This window comes from Peromyscus maniculatus, chromosome 22 (genome assembly GCF_049852395.1).
Source record: "Peromyscus maniculatus bairdii isolate BWxNUB_F1_BW_parent chromosome 22, HU_Pman_BW_mat_3.1, whole genome shotgun sequence".
Taxonomy (NCBI): Eukaryota; Metazoa; Chordata; class Mammalia; order Rodentia; family Cricetidae; genus Peromyscus; species Peromyscus maniculatus.
In genome coordinates this window covers 37,239,458-37,256,906 of record NC_134873.1, presented here as the reverse complement: position 1 = coordinate 37,256,906, position 17,449 = coordinate 37,239,458, and the positions used below count along the sequence as shown (strand labels likewise).

At 45.4% G+C, this 17,449-nt stretch overlaps 1 protein-coding gene across 18 annotated transcripts in view; it reads right to left on the bottom strand.

Moving 5' to 3' along the window:
* Myt1l (myelin transcription factor 1 like) overlaps window positions 1–17,449 on the bottom strand; it is a 409,971-nt gene that overhangs the window by 385,989 nt on the left and 6,533 nt on the right. For 2 of the 18 annotated variants that reach the window (XM_076559624.1, XM_076559628.1), the window contains exon 1: window positions 17,315–17,426. The exons of the other annotated variants lie outside the window; for them this stretch is intronic. The gene's annotated coding sequence lies outside the window, so the exon portion shown is untranslated. Of the gene's footprint in view, window positions 1–17,314; window positions 17,427–17,449 lie in introns of those variants that run through there. 18 annotated transcript variants of the gene reach the window in all.

Below are 17,449 nucleotides of genomic sequence, written 5' to 3'. Positions count from 1 at the left end.
ATCCCACAAACCACAACTTCAGCTTAATCCCAGGATGGTCTGATTATGGCACAGCTCACCTAAGCTAGAAAGCCTTTTTTTTTTTTTTCTCATGGATCACCTGGACTTTCTTACTTTCCATTCTCCCTTCATCCACAAGAGCACCCTCTAGTGCTACCCTTCACAGGGAACAACATCCTCAAATATTGAAAATTAGATGATGCCAGTTCCTGAAGAGAATCACAACTCTCAGTCAGATGCAGACTGGAAAGGGAGACTTCAGTGCCTGACTCTACCTTATCTCAGCTGAAGAGATGCACTCAGGTGAGGGAAAACACAGCACACAAAGACAGCACTCATCGAGCTATCCTGGATGATAACCTCCCTAGAAGTCATGTACCCATAAGAGGCTACCAGGAGGCCACCAATTCTCCTAGCAACAGCCACAAGCCAGAACTGACACAGGTCTAGACTGTGATGGTAACAGAAGCCACTGACAATAAAAGTGGTAGCTGCTACCTTGTTCCTACAGCAGTGTGTAAAAGACTATATTCTCTTCCAAGAGCCAATGTTCGTCAAGTATCGGTGGACACCAAGGACAGCATCACTCAACCTGCTGCATCCCCATGGCCTGGCTTGCCCAGTCACCCTAGCAACAGGAGGCAAAGATGCCACAGTTCTTATCTCTTGACGAGTGTTTTATTCCAGAACAAATATTTGAATTGGAGTTACTGAGAGGTGATAACAAAGAAGATGTGAGACAGAAAACCTGTGCTATAGCCGTACTGGGTCTGATGGCCATGTGAATAAGGAGCTGCCATCACACCCGAATGAGAAGAGCATGGACCACGTGGACTCTTGAAGTCTGAGAGCAGCGTAATCTAGGATAGCTCCATTGCAGGTATGAAGACAAGAGAATCCATATCGTGGAGGTGAGTGTACCTGTCATGACACTGTGCTCCAGAGGGATGTGGTCAAGTTCAGCAGCCCGAGAGATCGGGGACTAGACAACTAGAGAGCCGGACTGAGGAGGCCTGCTACTGGAATGGGAAGAGAGGGAATCCTAAGGTTGGTCACACTCCCAGGAGAACAACACCAGCAGTCCCCTGTGCCCAGACTCACCCACTCCGATGTCTCACTGCACTTTCTACACTGAATCCTCTACATCCTCTCCCCTTGATTTCAGCATAACCTCTGTGCTACTGTCCTTCCCCCTCCCCCACAGCTGTTCACCTTGTTCCAGCTCACTCCTGATGACTGAGGTCCAGGGAGTGGGCTGTATCTATGATTCTATCACTGCTGACCAAAAAGCCTGGGCACATTCATCCCATGACCTGAACAACAGTACGCAAATGGACGGTATGGCAATGCCCCAATAAAACTTTATTTACAGAGACAAACAGTGGGCTGGGGCTGGTCAACACTTACAGTTCCCTCCAGTTCAGGGTCTGAAACCACAGGTATGACATTTGGAGGAAATGGTTGGTCTCTGAGGATGTTAAACACATCACAGAGTTGATGTGGTCAGTGTAACCTGAAGTATGCTGGGAATTGAATAAAAAAATGGTTTTTGGTTTTCTGAAACAGGGTCTTGTGTAATCTAGGCTGTATGTGGCTGGAGATGACCTTGAACTTCTGACTCTCCCACCCCTATCTCTGGAGTGCTATGGTTACAGGCGTGTTCCACCATGCTCGGTTTTATACGATGCTAATGAAGAAACCCAGACTGCACACACTTTCTCAGTAGAACCACATACCACCTCCCACAAAGCTTATTCTGTGGCTTTCGAAGTTTGGGCCTACCTTGGAAGTGAAGAGAAATTGACTTTGAGGGTTGCATATCTCTGTCTCAAAATTCTCTGCACACCTGTCTAAATCCATCCCCTTTTAGCAGAGTCAGCCAAGGCGAGAAGGACACCATGGATTGGATTCCCCAGAAGCATTTGAGGCAAGAAGCTGAAGAAGTCCCCACTCTGTGTACTTCACTGTCCCGCTAAGAAGCTTACTCCGTTTACATACAATAGCCGAAATGAATCCTTCAAAGCAACTGTTGGTTTAAATACACAGATATGAAGGATCTATTTTCCAGATATAGATATCTGAAGATCTATTTCCCAGAAAAACTTTAATCCAGCTCAGCCCCACTATTGCAATTATTGGAGCAGCTTTTAGTTTAAAAAATATCACAAAATAGGAGATATTCTTTATGCCTCAGAGACAGGTGCATCACTCAGGCTGTGCTCTCAGAACCTCTGTGGCAGGAAAGACAAGTGGAAATGCCAGTCTAGGGTGGGGGATGGAATCCAGGCCTAGCGTTATTGTACAACCACTCTACACTGAGCTATATCCCAGCCACAACATGTCAAGCTGATGGCTGTTTCTGGATAGTGGATTCACCATACTCTACTTCAAGTTCAAGGAGGTTCTTCTCATATTCCCAAAGGTGACAATACTGAATCTGGAGCAAGAAGACTTGAGGTTTCTTTCTCTGTGTGACCCCAAGCCTGGCTCTGGAGCAGGGAGGCCTGCAAAGCTTCATAGTTTTTCTGCCTGACCCTGGGTCTGGGTCATCTGAGTTCTGTGTCTCTCCCATAGTCTAGTTTTGGTCCTGGTCAGATGAAATGCTGAGGACAGAGATGACCTCCCCCTTCTATAGTTCTTTAATATTAATTGCTGTGCTTCTGCCCGAGGTCCCCCCCTCTCTGTCTCTGTCTCTGTCTCTGTCTCTGTCTCTGTCTCTGTCTCTGTCTCTCTCTCTCTCTCTCTCTCTCTCTCTCTCTCTCTGTGTGTGTGTGTGTGTGTGTGTGTGTGTGTGTGTGTGTGTGTTGGGGGAAGTTGGTTTCCCAAGGCAGACATGTAAGTATTTATCTTCTGAGTGGTATCAAAGGGTCAGACGAGGTAGAACACACATCTCTCACAGTAGATAAAGGAGAGAAGATGTGCAGAAGTCTGGGGCTCCCTATATGGGACATCACGCACAGGAAGTTTGAGGCTGTTATGGTTTCAGTAAGAATGGCCCCAAGGCTCATGTATTGAAGTTTTGATCAGGTGGTTGGATGATGAGGAAGATGACCTCATCAGTGGGTCCATCCATAGATCCATGACTGAATGGACTGTTGTGGGATGGAGCCTGCTTAAAGAAAGTAGGTCACTGGGGAGTGGTGGACCTCTGAAGGGTGTATCTTGTCTTTGGTCCCTTCCTGTCACTCATTTTGCTAACTGGCTGGCAGGAAGTAAGCAGATGGGATCCACTATCACCTTCTGCCAAGTGTCTCTGCTCTACCACAAACCTAAAAGCAATGGAGCCGGCCACAGACTGACACCTGGGAAGCCATGTGACAGAATAAACCTTTCCTTGCTTAGACGGACTCCTTGGGTATTTTGTCACAGTGGTGAAAATCTAACATAATCTTCACAATCTAAAATAAAGCAGGCAGTCTGTGCATTGTGACTTACGGTGACTCCCCCCAAGGAGACACCGTGCCTATTTCTAAATACCAGGGTGCACAGTGGAATGGAAGCCAACACAGGAAGTTCTCCGCTGAGAGGAAAACGTAGCTTCATCCCTTAGCAGCAGGGTTGTAAATGACTATGATTTGAATGAGAATCATACCCAGAGGCTCGTATGTTTGGATACTTGGTGCCCAGTTGTTAGAGCTGCTTGCATGGGTTAGTAGGTGTGGCCTTGTTGGAGGAGGTGTGTCACGAGGTGGGGGAAGGTTTGAGGTTTCAAAAGCCAACGTCATTCTCAGCTAGCTCTTTCTGCCATGTGCTTATGGAGAAGAGCTAAGCTCTCGGCTACTACTCCAGAGCCATGCCTGCCTGCCTGCTGCCATGCTCCCCACCATGATGGCCCTGCACTTGCCATTTGGAACTGTAAGCCCCCAACAAACCTTTTCTCCTACAAGTTGCCTTGGTCATGGTGCATGAGCACAAAATGGAGAAGTAGCGAAGACAGTGTGGGACAGTGAGATGGCTACCAACAGCCGCACCTCAGTGCCAGCATCGATACTGAGGTGAGGTCCCCTGCATGTCTCACCACTATAATACAGTGAATCAGGAGCACAAACCAAGTCTCCATCTACTATGGCACACAGACCCATAGAACTGGTAAACTGTGTCCTGGTCTCTGGGAAGATAGTGCCAGGATACACACAGCTATAAATACAAGGCAATCTTCCTTGTGAACACTCAGGGGAAAAGAGGATGGATACCACTGGGGAGGGACGAGTGGGCTTTGTGGAAATGCAGCCTTGGGAGGTTGACGGGATGTGGATAATGAGGAGGATCCAGGAGTGGAAGGAACAATAGGAGGGACCAGCATGCAGACCCTGTACAGAGGGATCTGGTTCTCGGTGCTCTGTCTGATACGGATGAGAGAGGTACAGCCATGAGACTCTGACTATAGCCTGTCCGGGAATCTCCCACACCACAGGGTGCAGACGATTGGCAAGTTGTATGATGGGGTAGCATGAGTGGATAAGTGACAGTCCCAAAGAAAGCGTGGAAGGGGTGGAGGGGGTGCAGCAGTTGGGAGAGCTATTTTAGAGAGGCAATTGGCAGGAAGTAGCCACTGACTGGCTGCCAGATTAATTATCCCAGAGAAAAGCTCTGGCCTTGTCATTCAGCCACACAAAAGCTTTCCGTAATTTCCCATTATCAGGAGAGTGAAGTCATAGGCCCATCACCAGAGAGTGTTGTAAGGTGGCTTCTGACCCCCGATGACTTGCTCCACCTGTGCTCCAGGTGGCTCTCTGGTGTTCCTCCGTATAGAAACTGCCTTCTCACTCAGAAGGTTCTCTGAATTACCCCTAGAGAAGCATCCACTTTGCCTGATCAGATTTCTTCCCATGTCTTTATCTATAGACTGCCTCCCCTTCTCTCTGGAATTGTGGCAAACACCACCTCCACGTGATCCCCATCACTGCCCTGCCTGGCCAAATCTCCTCTGAGAAAACCAGAGTGCCCTCTTAGCAAGTCCTCCCTACCTTTATCACATGCCAAACTGCGCTGGGGTCATCCACAGAAGTATCTTTCTCCCATATAGTATGAAAACTTCCTTGACAAAAGGGCAGCACTCCCTGGTTTTCTCCTTACACACACTGTCCCCCCCCCCCAAAAAAAAACAATCTTGTCTAAGCAACAGTTTCACCACAGTCGTTTAGATGAGGGGTTGCAGCAGAAATGCCCGAATACACAGCCAGCCAGAAAAACAAACATAGCAGAATCAAAAACCACAGACATCTACTACTCCCTCCATCCAGACACATGGTACATATTGGGTTCTGCCCTGAAATGCTGACATTTGGTCTCTCTGCCCTCCTGACACCTCACAGTCGCAGCTGTGGCTTTGGATCTGTTCACAGACAAAGATCTAATTTCAAGATTACTCATGACAAACGGAAGAACTTGAGATTTGGATAAAGAGATCATATAGGGCATCAGAAAGGGAAGCTGATGCCAGATCTAAGCTGATAACCTAAGGAAGCAGACGCCAGCCACGCTGCAGCTCTCCCATAGCAGCTGCCCCAAAGCAGCACCCCTAGAGCTGGACACACACATCTGTACCCAACCTGTGAATTCCGTGCTGGTGTCGCTAGACAGGGAGGCATCTGTGCCCTGGATGAGGCTGCTGCTCTGGCTTATCTGATAAACATTCCCCAGTGTTCCTTATCTAGTGTGGAAAGGGGTTGCAGGATGTGAGATGCACAGTAAAGCCAATCTCCAATGGTTTTCTCAGCTGAGAGCCCTACACCAGCATTTCTAATACGAAGTACATCACCAGGTGACATCCTCTGAAGAAAGTACAACCCCAGGGTTTGGGAGAAAGCAGTGAGCATGCTCCACTGCATTTGTGTAAGCCAACCTTCAGGTGCTGTGCAGGATGGGTGACAAGGCCAGGTCTCAAGAGTCTCATTTCTTTGACTAGAACTGGCTTTTAGACATGCATATTGCCGAGGAAAGAGTCATGGAGCATGTAAGGAGACAGAAAGGCCTCTGCCAGGCACATGACTCATGCAGTCCAGTTAAACCTGTGCTGTACCCTGATTGCATCAGGCTTGATGGACAGATGCCCACGGTGAAGTACTTTTCAAGCAGCCATACTTTATCAGGAAAGTTCGAATCTTCCACTCAGTCCCAATCAGTTCTGCAACACCCTGGGCCATCAGTGAAGAAGCTTGCCTCTGAGCTTCCAGGTGTTAATGGACATGCCCAAGCGGCTTGGATTCCAAATGTGTTTCCTTATAGTAGTAAGGACCTCTCATTAGCTCCTTCAATGTGTATGAACCTTAATGGTCAGTTACAAGGGCCGAGGATCTGTGCACACAACAGTGCTTCTGGGGGCAGGGGACAATCTAATCTTAAGAAGGGCAGTGGAGAAGAGCCTGCAGCCTGGGTTTGGAAAGGGAGCTGTCCAAAGAAAAGTCTAGTGGGGAGTAAAGGGGGCAAAATCACCTGGAAGGTTGGTGTATCTTCCTGTCACTGTCACTCCCACATTCTTCCACTCAGGGTCTGGTCCCTGTCACACACCTTCATGTGAGACTATGGCAGGCACATAGAGATTACTGAGAATTTTCACTGCCCACAGTTCATTCTCATTCTCTCTCTCTCTCTCTCTCTCTCTCTCTCTCTCTCTCTCTCTCTCTCTCTCTCTCTCTCTCTCTTTGCTACATACTCTCTCTATCTATCATACGTTTCATCTGAAGGTGTGGGACACATAGGTAGAAGAAGGAGGGACATTAATGCATGGGAATAAGGGGAGGCTCTGGCCAGAAGTCGGTAGAGAAGAAGAGGAAGAAGAAAACAGGTTATGCAGAAAAGGCCATGTCTTTGGTGCTGAGTCAGCCAGTAGATGAGTGGCTGCTCTTTGCAAATAACAAATGAAGCTAAAGAAGTTCGACTTGGAGGTGGATTGAGCTCCAAGGAACAGGGAGCAGCAATGATCTTGGAACCTGAAGACAATGCATACACATGCACACACATTCATTATGTGTACACCCCCCAATGTGCCCCCTACACACACTATGTATACACAGAAGCTATGCTTATGAAACATGGCACGCCACTTTCTGGAGATCTTGGCTGATGTGAAAACAAAGAGCCTGGCACGTCCTTCCATCCTATATGTCTGGACCACACTGAACTAGTGCATAGCAGGAGCTTACTTAGGAGCTCCTGCAGAGGGCCTGATGCCCGATTACATTAAACAGGATCTGAAAGCAGATAATTCAGACCTTCTGAAGAAGGCTTTGTTAACACGATTAAGATCCTTTATTTTTGTATGTGGTACTGGGACTGATCCCAGGGTCTCCTGCAGGTCAGGCAGATATTTCACCACGGAGCTACATCTCCATCTTCTTGCTGACATTTTATTTTAAGATCAGGTCTTGCTAAGTTGCCAAAGTTGGCCTCAACATGGGATGCTCTGAGGTTAGCCTCCCCAGCAGAGTAGCTGGGATGACAGGCCTGCACCACCATGCTTAGCCAAATAACTATAATTTTTAAGAAGTTATGGGTGTGTAAAAAGGAAGGAAGAAACCCTGCCTGATGTTTCACTGAGAGATGTCAGGAGAATGTGGGGAGATGCTTCACATTACTGCTGTGGTGCGACCCTGAAAATATTGAACAAGTGTGTATTTATACTGTTGCTAGTGGAGTCACTATTCTGCAAGCCATGTATAAAGTTGGTCTTACTTTAAGATCAGGAGCTCTTTCTAAGCTGAGAGCCGTTTTGAAACCCACACTGAACAGCTCACCTACCTTTGTGCCTTGGTAGGCAAGCAATGCTAGGATTCTGCCCTTTTATTGCTATTGGGATTGTAAAAAACCAGATCTTTCTAACATGCTCCTAGGGAGGAAGTCCCAGATGCACATAGAGTTTTGCAGAGCAAAGAAGAAAAGCACCTATTTCTATTATTTTCTTCATTTTTATAATGTGTGTGTGTGTGTGTGTGTGTGTGTGTGTGTGTGTGTGTGTGTGCTGATATGTGTGCACATTAGTGAGCAGGCATGTGGAAGCCAGAAGTTGATGTCAATTGTCTTCCTCAGTTGCTTTCCACCTTAGTTTTTGAGACGGTCTCTCACCAGATCCAGAGTTCGCCAATTGACTAGAATGGCTGACTGGTGAGCCATGCCAGGGTTCTTCTGCCTGAGATGCCTGCCACCATGCTCAGATTATTACGTGAGTGCTGGGGGAATCCAAGTTCAGGTCCCTGCACTTGCAGGTACTTGACTGACTGATCTGTCTCCTCACCCCCATTTCCATTATTTTCTTAAAATTTTCAGCTCAGGGGGTGGAGAGATGGCTCAGCTGTTGGAAACATGGCTCAGCAGTCAAGCAGATTTGTTGCTCTCTGAGAGAACCCAGGATCAACTTTCAGCACCTGCATGGTGGCTCACAACCATCTCATCTCCAGGTCCAGAGGATTTAATGCCCTCATCTGGCCTCCACAAGTACTGGGCAAGCTTGCGGTGCATACATACATGCAGATATTCACACACACACATTAAATGAAAATAAAAAAAAATCTTCAAAAATGGAACCTACTCAGGAAGACTGCAAGATTAAGATTTAATCATTCAGTTAACTATGTAGTTAACAGGCAATAAGGTTGTCATGTGTTTAGGTAGAATTTACAGCACTTTTGAAGACTTTTAGAAAGGAAGCAGGTAGCCAGTATGCCTAGAGTTGTATGATTGTGAATCTGACAGAATTCGGTAGTCCTGAGGATTCTTGCAGCCTTTGCCTAATACCCAGGGAGACTTTGGTGTGATGGACTTGGCAAGGACATTCTGACTGTATTCTTTTTCTTCATAGCTGACTTCCTGAGCATCCCCTTTCATTAGCTTCTTACTATACTATGGCCTGGCTCGGACTTGAGTCACAGAGTGTGGATCCTTGTCACTCAGCAGCACTGGGCTTCTGATCCTAGTTGGCCCCACTTTAAACACAAGTAGAAAACTCCTATCTTAGGCACATCTTTATGGCCAGCAAATGTTATCCTTGCTCTCTCATCTCAAAAGAAGAGTAAATTCTGAGAGTGTTTAGGCTTTCCTCCCCTCCCCTCCTGTATGGACCTTATCAACAACACTCTTGTTGAACCTTCTCAACACTTCTAGTATGAGATTTATTTCCCAATATGCAGAGGGCAGTTTTCTGTGCCACATTTTGGCTTTTTGAAAGGTAGGATGGTTTTGTTAAACTGAACGTGTATCCTTAACATTTCTCCCATTTAAAACTGATGCATAAACATACCCATACATTAGGGGTAGCATCAGACATTGATGGGCAGGTGTTCACTGTGAAGAGTTAGTTCACATCGGAGCTGGTCCTCTGATGTCAAACCCCTCTTCCTGACAGAAACATTCAAACTCCTTTCTTCATGCATTGTGAAACATACAGCAACTTCTAACTAGTAGTACCAAGGCCTTTGCCCCATACCTAGCTGTGCTCACTTTCCCCCACCCACTCTTTACTTCAGCTTTATTTATTTAAAAAGCCACCAGTACCAGTGTCCTGGAGAGGTTCCATTACCCTAGTCATGGTCAGGGGTAATGTGTGGACTTTCTACCTTGTCTGGGGCCTGATTCCCTTATGCTATGTCCTTCCCCACTACAGGCAATGTGCCCTATGTTTCACTGGGGTACCCTGTAGATATACCATGGCCCACATGAGGTGCTGCTGAACATGACATTGGCTGCAGTGATAAACAGTGGTGTCTATTTGAACCCACAGGTTCTTGCTTGTCGTGTGTGTGTGTGTGTGTGTGTGTGTGTGTGTGTGTGATGTATGTGCTACCTAGTCTAGGCTATCAGAATCAGGGATTGTGTAATAGATTTTAGTTACTAAAAATGTGTCCCCATTTAACCCATGCCTACCCTAAATGCTGCCTCTGGAAGGAAGGGTAAGCCAAAAAGGTGGTGGGCTGCTTCGTTAAGTCCAAGTCAATCACTTTATTTGCCTGCTTTATGAGAAGAAAGACCCAAGGGAGTGATAGAGCTGAGAAAAACCAAGAGGTGACCCCCATAGCCATCAGTGTGTGTGCCTGTGATTGCTGTCAGAAGATCTGTCCACCTACAGTTTGCCATAAAGGAATGTTTGTCAAATGTGTGACTTTATTGCAAGTCACAGGCATACAACAGATAAAATTAACAAAGGAAAGAACATAAGAGAAAGTTAATGCTCAGGCACATGTGAGTTTCATGAGGTGATTTCTTTTTCCTGTATGAGCAAAAGGTTGTATGAATGCCATGTCATTTCCCTAGCCTCTGTGAGGCTGCGCTGGACCATCACTAGCAAGAGTTTCTGGTAGGAGTGCCCCAGGCCCCTGCTTTCCTTCCAGAAGTGGGGATTTTGGAAAGGGATATGGGAAGTGGTGGCCTCCATTCCCTCCTTTGAAACAATACACAAAGAGATGACTCCTGGGCTGATGTGCTCAAAGTCACCCCCAAGTCTTGTGGGAAGCCAGAGGACAACACACTGCCTTCTAGCCTGCACCTTCCAAATGGGCTCCGGGTCATGCCAAAGTGAACTACAGATGGAAATTTCACTTTGAAAGTAAAAGGAACACAGAACCAAATAAAACCTAGAAAGGATGGCTACCTGTTTGGTCCTTAATGAAAATGCCTTCCGGTGGAAGCTCGGAGAAAAATAAGGAATGAGATTGACGGGTCATTTTCCATATAGTGAAGAATTAGCTGGAAACTTTCAGTGCACACACAGTTCAGTTGATTGAATCCAGCCAGGCATGGGTAATGCTCTGACTCTTGGTAAGGACCAGAGAATTCAGTAAAGGGAAAATATTTAACTACGTGCCCTTTGGTAAACAAAGCCTAGGGGCAGAAACAACTAGGACTAATAGTCAAAGGCAGAAGCACAGAATTGATGACAGCATGTGGCCCCAACTCCACGTTTCCTAGTCACAAGAGGAAGTGGAAGACAAGTAGCCCTGGAGACAGGCAGACCTGTGCAGCCTGCAGGGATATTTTCGTTTGTTTTACTGTTTAACAGACCCTTGTTTAAAAAAAAAATACACTTTTAATTAAAATACAATTACATCCCTTTTCCCTTTCCCTTCCTTCCTCTAGCCCTTCACTCACCTCCCCCTTAAAGTGACAGCCTCCTTTTCTTTATTATTGTCACATTCATATGTACGTGTACGCACAAATAAATAAATACAACCTTCTGAGTCTGTTTATGTTACTTGCGTGTATGTGGTTTCGGGGCTGACTACTCTGCATTGGACAATCAATAAGGGGGCTCATTCCTGGGAGAGACTAATTCTCCCTCCCTGGGCAGCCATGAGCTGCTCTAGTTCTTTGTCTAGGGATGGGACCCCATGAAAATTTCCCCTCTCATGTTAACATATCTATTGATGCTGCTATTTTCTAGTGCTCATGGTCCAAGCAGCCTCCACCTCAGCAATACCTCTATAGCAAAAGGAAACTTTCATCTGCATCTGTCCCTTTTTTTTTAAAAAAAAATGCAAATTATGAAATGATCAGATTTTTATTGGCTGCACCATTTCTGACACACATTCCACATCTACTCTCCAGATCGCTGATGTTTGTAATTCACTCGATGATTACAAGTTGAGTATCTTTTCTAACTTACTCAAAATTGACTAGACATCTATTGACACTGTGTGTTAGAAGTGACCTATCTCACAATGGATAGCTACCACTCACATGATCCTGATGATCAGACCCTTCTCTGATCATTAACTCTGAAGCTGAAGGAACAGGTGGCCCAGCCCGTTTGTAAACAGGTGTGCCAAGGTGTCCCTGGGGCACTGACATGACACAGCTTGGCGTGCTCTGTGGGTCTCTGAGGGAGAAGGGTTGTTTTGGAGTTAACAATATCCCAGTAACAACAAATTAGTCAAAGAATATTCGGGCGGCAAGACCTCCATGACTTCTCTCAGAATCATGGAAAAGGGCACTGGGAAGCTCAATGGGGAATTTTATGAATTTTAATTTAGAGTCAAACATCCCATGAAAGACAAAGGACAAGAAAAATGAGACTAGAATCTAACTAAGCACATGGTTAGGATTTCTGTTTTGTATATGAGCAGCCAGCAGCTACCCAAATCTCTTACTTTATGCAATCTGCATCCTTAAGAAAAGACATGGAGCTTTCAGATGCCTGTACCACTTATTTTTCCATACTCCAAGAGAAAATAAAAATCTAACCAGAACCACACTTGTCTGTTAGAGGATTTAATGGCAGAATTTTAACCCTGAGCCTACAGGTTTGTTCAGTGGAGTCTGCTAGATGGTAAGGAGGCAGCTCCTGACAGAGTGTCTAAATGCCTCACCAGCTTCTCATTTGAATTCTCCTCCTCCTGCTGCCAGAGGCTTCTGTAGCCAATGGCTCTTCAGCTGGCTGCACAGTGGCAGGACAGCTCATACTGTACATCCAGCATGGATGGTGGATAGCCCAGAGATCTGTCTGTCTGCTGGAAGACTGGGCCTCAATTAGCAATAGAGGCTTTAACCCCACCCCACCCAAAGATGTTGTTGTTTATCCCTGATACCCACAGCTTTGAAGAGTCCAGAAACTGAGAAGCAGACATCTGACATTTACCAATATTCTTTCTTCAAAACACCATTCTGTTTACTGTCTCATATTCTCAAATAAGAAAAGGCTTGTCACCTTGACTCTGTGTCCCATGTGAGTGGAACTATGGGAAAGTAGACCAGCTATCCAGAACCCACAAAAAAAAAGCTGGACTTTTATTTCTAGCTCTTATGAGAAGGAGGTACACTCCAATATGTAATTAATAGAGAAATACAGTTACACAATGCTATGAAATTATGGTAACGTTCAGGAAGACCACCAGAGTATTCACCACCCTGGAAGAGGAAATAAGGGATTCAGACCACTCTACTTAGGTCAGAAGAGCAAAAATCTATTTCCAAATCTATTCATGGAAAGGTTGCCCTGCAGGGATTAGCATCACATCTAGGCAGACAGACAGATACTTAGATCCTGACTACATGCAGGATGTTTCTCTCTTCTTGGCTCTGCATACAGTAGGACAGACAGACAGATACTTAGGCCCTGACTACCTACAGGATGTTTCTCTCTTTCTCTCTCTCTTGGCTCTGTACACAATAGGAGCTTAAGGTATCCTCATTGCATAGATATTCCACCAGTGGAATAAGAGTGGAGGAAGAAACTGACTTTAAGAAGCTATACTCTTTATCTTCAGTGCTAACTATGTTATGCTGCTAGGAGAAGAGGCTGCAGTTGAGAAGGCTGCCCATCACGGCTGCTGATTGCTAGTGATCTATCACTGAACTTTCCTAAAACACAGAATCTAAAAATAATTAGCAAACTTGCATGGAGTTTCAGAGGGGAAGAGAACAAAAGACAGGCTGGCTGCCAATCAGCTGATCAGTCCCACTGGAGTGAAGACATCTCCCTGTGTCCCCTGTCTTGAGCCTTGAGCAGCTCCCTCAAGAGGTCATGTGAAAGCCCCAGGGTCCCTCCCTCAGCTTGGGGGTCCCAGTGTCTGTCTTAGCTGCCAATCTGTTTCTACTTTCTTAGGCACACTTGATCTCAGGAAGTGTTCGAACAATGAGAAGAATGGACAGGGTTAAATTCATAACAGGGTACTTATTCACACCACATTAGCCATGGGAACACTACAAGTAGGCATAAAATTTTATTCCTGTGATAATATACTTCAAGCTCTAAAAAGATCCTGTAAAGAAAAGAATTCCCTTTAAGAGAAAGAAAAAAAAAAAAAACAGCCAAAACAAAACCAGTTACTATTGAGGTTAACAGTGCTGCACCATAGAGATTAGAAGAGCTGCCACTGCTGATGGCAGCCTACGGGAAATGTGGCCAAAAGAGATGTCCATCCAGAAAGCGCAAACAATTATGACTTTTCCTATTGACTGCCGGAAAGCCAGAAGCCCAGAATTCCTCAGTGTAATACACAGAGCTGCCCGGTGTTCCCAGGTATCTGCAAAGCACACGTGACCTGGGTCATGGAGGAAGCCGGCAAGTCTGCTGCAGGAAAGCTTAGCACAGAGGAAGCCACAACCAACTGCCTTCAGCACACAGCGCAGGGTTGCCCCGTTCTTACCACCCCTCTGCCCTGTAACAATTCCGATTCTCCCTTTCTTGAAATGGGTAATGAGCAACGCCTTCCACCATCCCATCAACAAACAGCTGGATTAATGCCAAAGGACCATACACCCTGGTCTGCCATGCCCTTTTTAATCAACTTCCTAATTAAAAAATGCCATGCTGGCATGAGGTATGAAGGGAGTAGGCTTAGAATATTTCACAAAATAGCATCCTCTCATCCTGGAGTCGCTGAGGATCTGTATCCTTACAGATGTTTATGAGTGTTCCTGCTGCAGAGATAGAATCAATTTGCTTGCGCCTGGCCCTCAAGACGTATTAAATTTATCCTGAAGGAAGCTGGCTTCTGAAAGCTCTTGCCCAGATGCATTAGGCAGGTGGGGGTTTCAGGGAACCGGAGGGTCCACCAGCAGATGCAGCATTGATTTCTGAATGTTCACACTCTCATAGACAGCTCCAGAGCAGACTCGGTTTGATGGCTCTCTATGGGGTGCCCTGCAGACTGGATTATTTCCACCACCAGTCTGGCTAGCATTGTTTCATGGCGACAGTGCCCTGTGCGTTCAGCTTCTGCTCAGATGGCACAGGCTAGGGGAATGTGTGGACCAGGGAGAGGATACAGCACCAAATTTAAAGTCAGCCTCCGAGAATTGTCCCCTGCCTACAGGATTCAGGGATGTAGGAGCCCCCCAGAACTGAGGAGTGGTGCTGACTTTTGTCAAGACACTCTGTGTGAGTGCAGCTTAGAACACACTACGGTTCAGTTTAGACAATGGCTGAGGTGCTACTCAAGGCCATGTTGGAGGTGGAAATCCTACAATGAAAATCCTTGCCGATGTACTAAAAGAAGCACCCCCCTCCCCAATAAATTATTCATCCCTGAGTTGTTTGATTTAGAGTTCCAGGCTTGACACTGCACCTGAAAACATCTGAAGCAAATGCTCAATTGGGGTGATTTTCTCAAGGCAATTTGAGGGAGTGTGCCGCCTAAACCGTTGGACTTCATTTAAGTAGCAGACAGCATACCGTATAGAGTCACAAAGTTCTCACAACTATATTAATGAGTACACACATACATCTAAGACAGGTTTACATGATGCACGTATTAACCCAACGACTCAAATATTATAGCCTACACACAACACTTTTACCCCAGCAACCTTAAAAATATACATGTTTTACACTTTAAAAAACCATGGGAGGGTTCAGCACATTCTCTTTACTGTGTTAAAACACATCACAAGCACAGAATTTTAAAGGAAATAAGGTCAAGTGACATTTTGGAAGAAAACTGTTGACATTTTTTTTCCTGTTCATAAGCAGTGGGAGCCCTATGGGCAGCACATGTGGCACTGAGGTGCAGATCCCCCCCAGTGAGACCACTGCCCACAGAGCGGCAAAGGTAGCCACCTGACATTTGGAATCTCATGGATGAATTACATGATTTAGCTATGGAAGGTCATAATCTCTCCCAAAGTTGATTTGCAACCTCAGAGAAAAAGTTGAAAACAAATATAAAAATAAAAAGTCTCCTTTAAAGATCACATTTTCAGGCTGGCTCACATGGACACATTTACAGCTCTCGGGGACATTTCATTGTCTTTAGATCAAGCCCTGATCAACTGCAAGGGGCCTTGAGAACTGACAGGACTGTAAGTGGCAAAAGTAACTCCCTCCAGTGGAAACTCCTGTGACATAATTGTTGCCCTTAAAAAAAAAATGGACCTCACCTGTGAGAGGCAACCAGGCACAAAGGAAGCCTCGTGGGTAAGTGACATTCAAGGGCTTCCCTGCTTCTAAACGGCCAAGCAGAGGTTAAAAAAGAAAGGCTGATGTCTGCTCCAAGAAAGTTATAACCAGAAAACAAAAGAGTTATTTTACGCACAGAGATGGCCTCAACTCCGAAAGGAGACAGGCATGGGAGAAGGGAGCACAGTGCAGCCTCCCTCTAGATAGGAGTTCATGAAAACGAGAACTCTTGGGTATTCATTACTTTGGGCTAGACATTTAAAACATGAGTTTATTTTTTCCCTCATTCTAGCTTACTAGCTAATTTTAAAAATGCAATAGGAAAAAAAACATTTGTATGTACATATACATTGGGAGAAAAATTGAGAATTTTCCTATTATGCCAAAAAATACATCTTAATGTGAATATTCAGAAACTTGCAATTTGACCAGGAAAATGATCAGAGACAAGTTCTACCTACCAGGGACAAACAAGCCTGCTCCCACTTTGTCACACCTGAGGCTTGGACTCACTGAAGGTATTTGTGGCTTTCATTTTTACAAAGGCATACTTTTTGAAGCAGAACAAATGATACCCACCCACCTCCCCCAAAAGTTGTATTTTCTGTCACACATTCGCTGTCATTTCTAAAGTATAGCAACACTTGGGGAGAGCTTTTTAAAAAAAAAAAATCAAAATGAAAGCATGCCATGCTCCAAAATATCCATGAAACTACAGAAATACAGCTAAAAGATCATGGTCTGAAGTTTGACTTTAAAAACAAACTAAATAATTAGGTCAGTTAAAATGCAAACCTTTCCCTCTAAGGAGGCTAGGAATCCTTAAGACAGGAAAGGACTCCTCATCAGTGACTTCCCCCAGAAGCATCTTGAACTGAATTTTGAAACACCCATGCTCCAGCGTGGTAGTCCCAGAATTATATAAGAAATCTGTGCCACTGTTGACAATAGACACTCAGGGCTCCAGGAAGCTTCATTATTACTTATGAACTCAGAAAACTGATTTGGAAAAAAAAATCTCCTTTTTTTTTCTGAAAAGAACTCAGTATCAAAGGTTGTACTCATTTAAAATTTCCCCCTCTGTGCATCCTACAGACCTACAAAAACATCAGTTCAGTTTCCACTGTCCCCAATAAGTAACTGGTTAAATGAGCTAAAAATCTCCTTCCAGCTAGGAAAAATATATACTAGTCAAAACTAATTACATCTGGGCTTTCATCAGAACAACATTTGCTAATTCTGCTGGTCTCCATACACTGTCCCAGAAAATATTAATTAAACACGTTGAATAATGGCTGCTGTAAATTTCTGAAAACACTAATCTCTAAACAGTTAATTTCCACTTCACACTTCTGCACGGAAGATGGATGAAGAGGCCACCCCACGCACCAGCCAAAGACTATTCTATTGTTACTGCCCTTAAGAGTTGAACTTTGCTCCACTTTGGGAAGCGCAGCCACGGCTGCAGAAACAACAGGACGCATTTACCTGGAGGGGATTTCAAAGAGAAACCTGAAGAATGGATTCTCTGCGCCTGCAGTCCCTCTCCGCACCTTCCGCTAAGCCAGCCTCTGACAGGCAGTCGTTCCCACGGCAGCCACCCCTGCCTTCCATCTTAGGGAC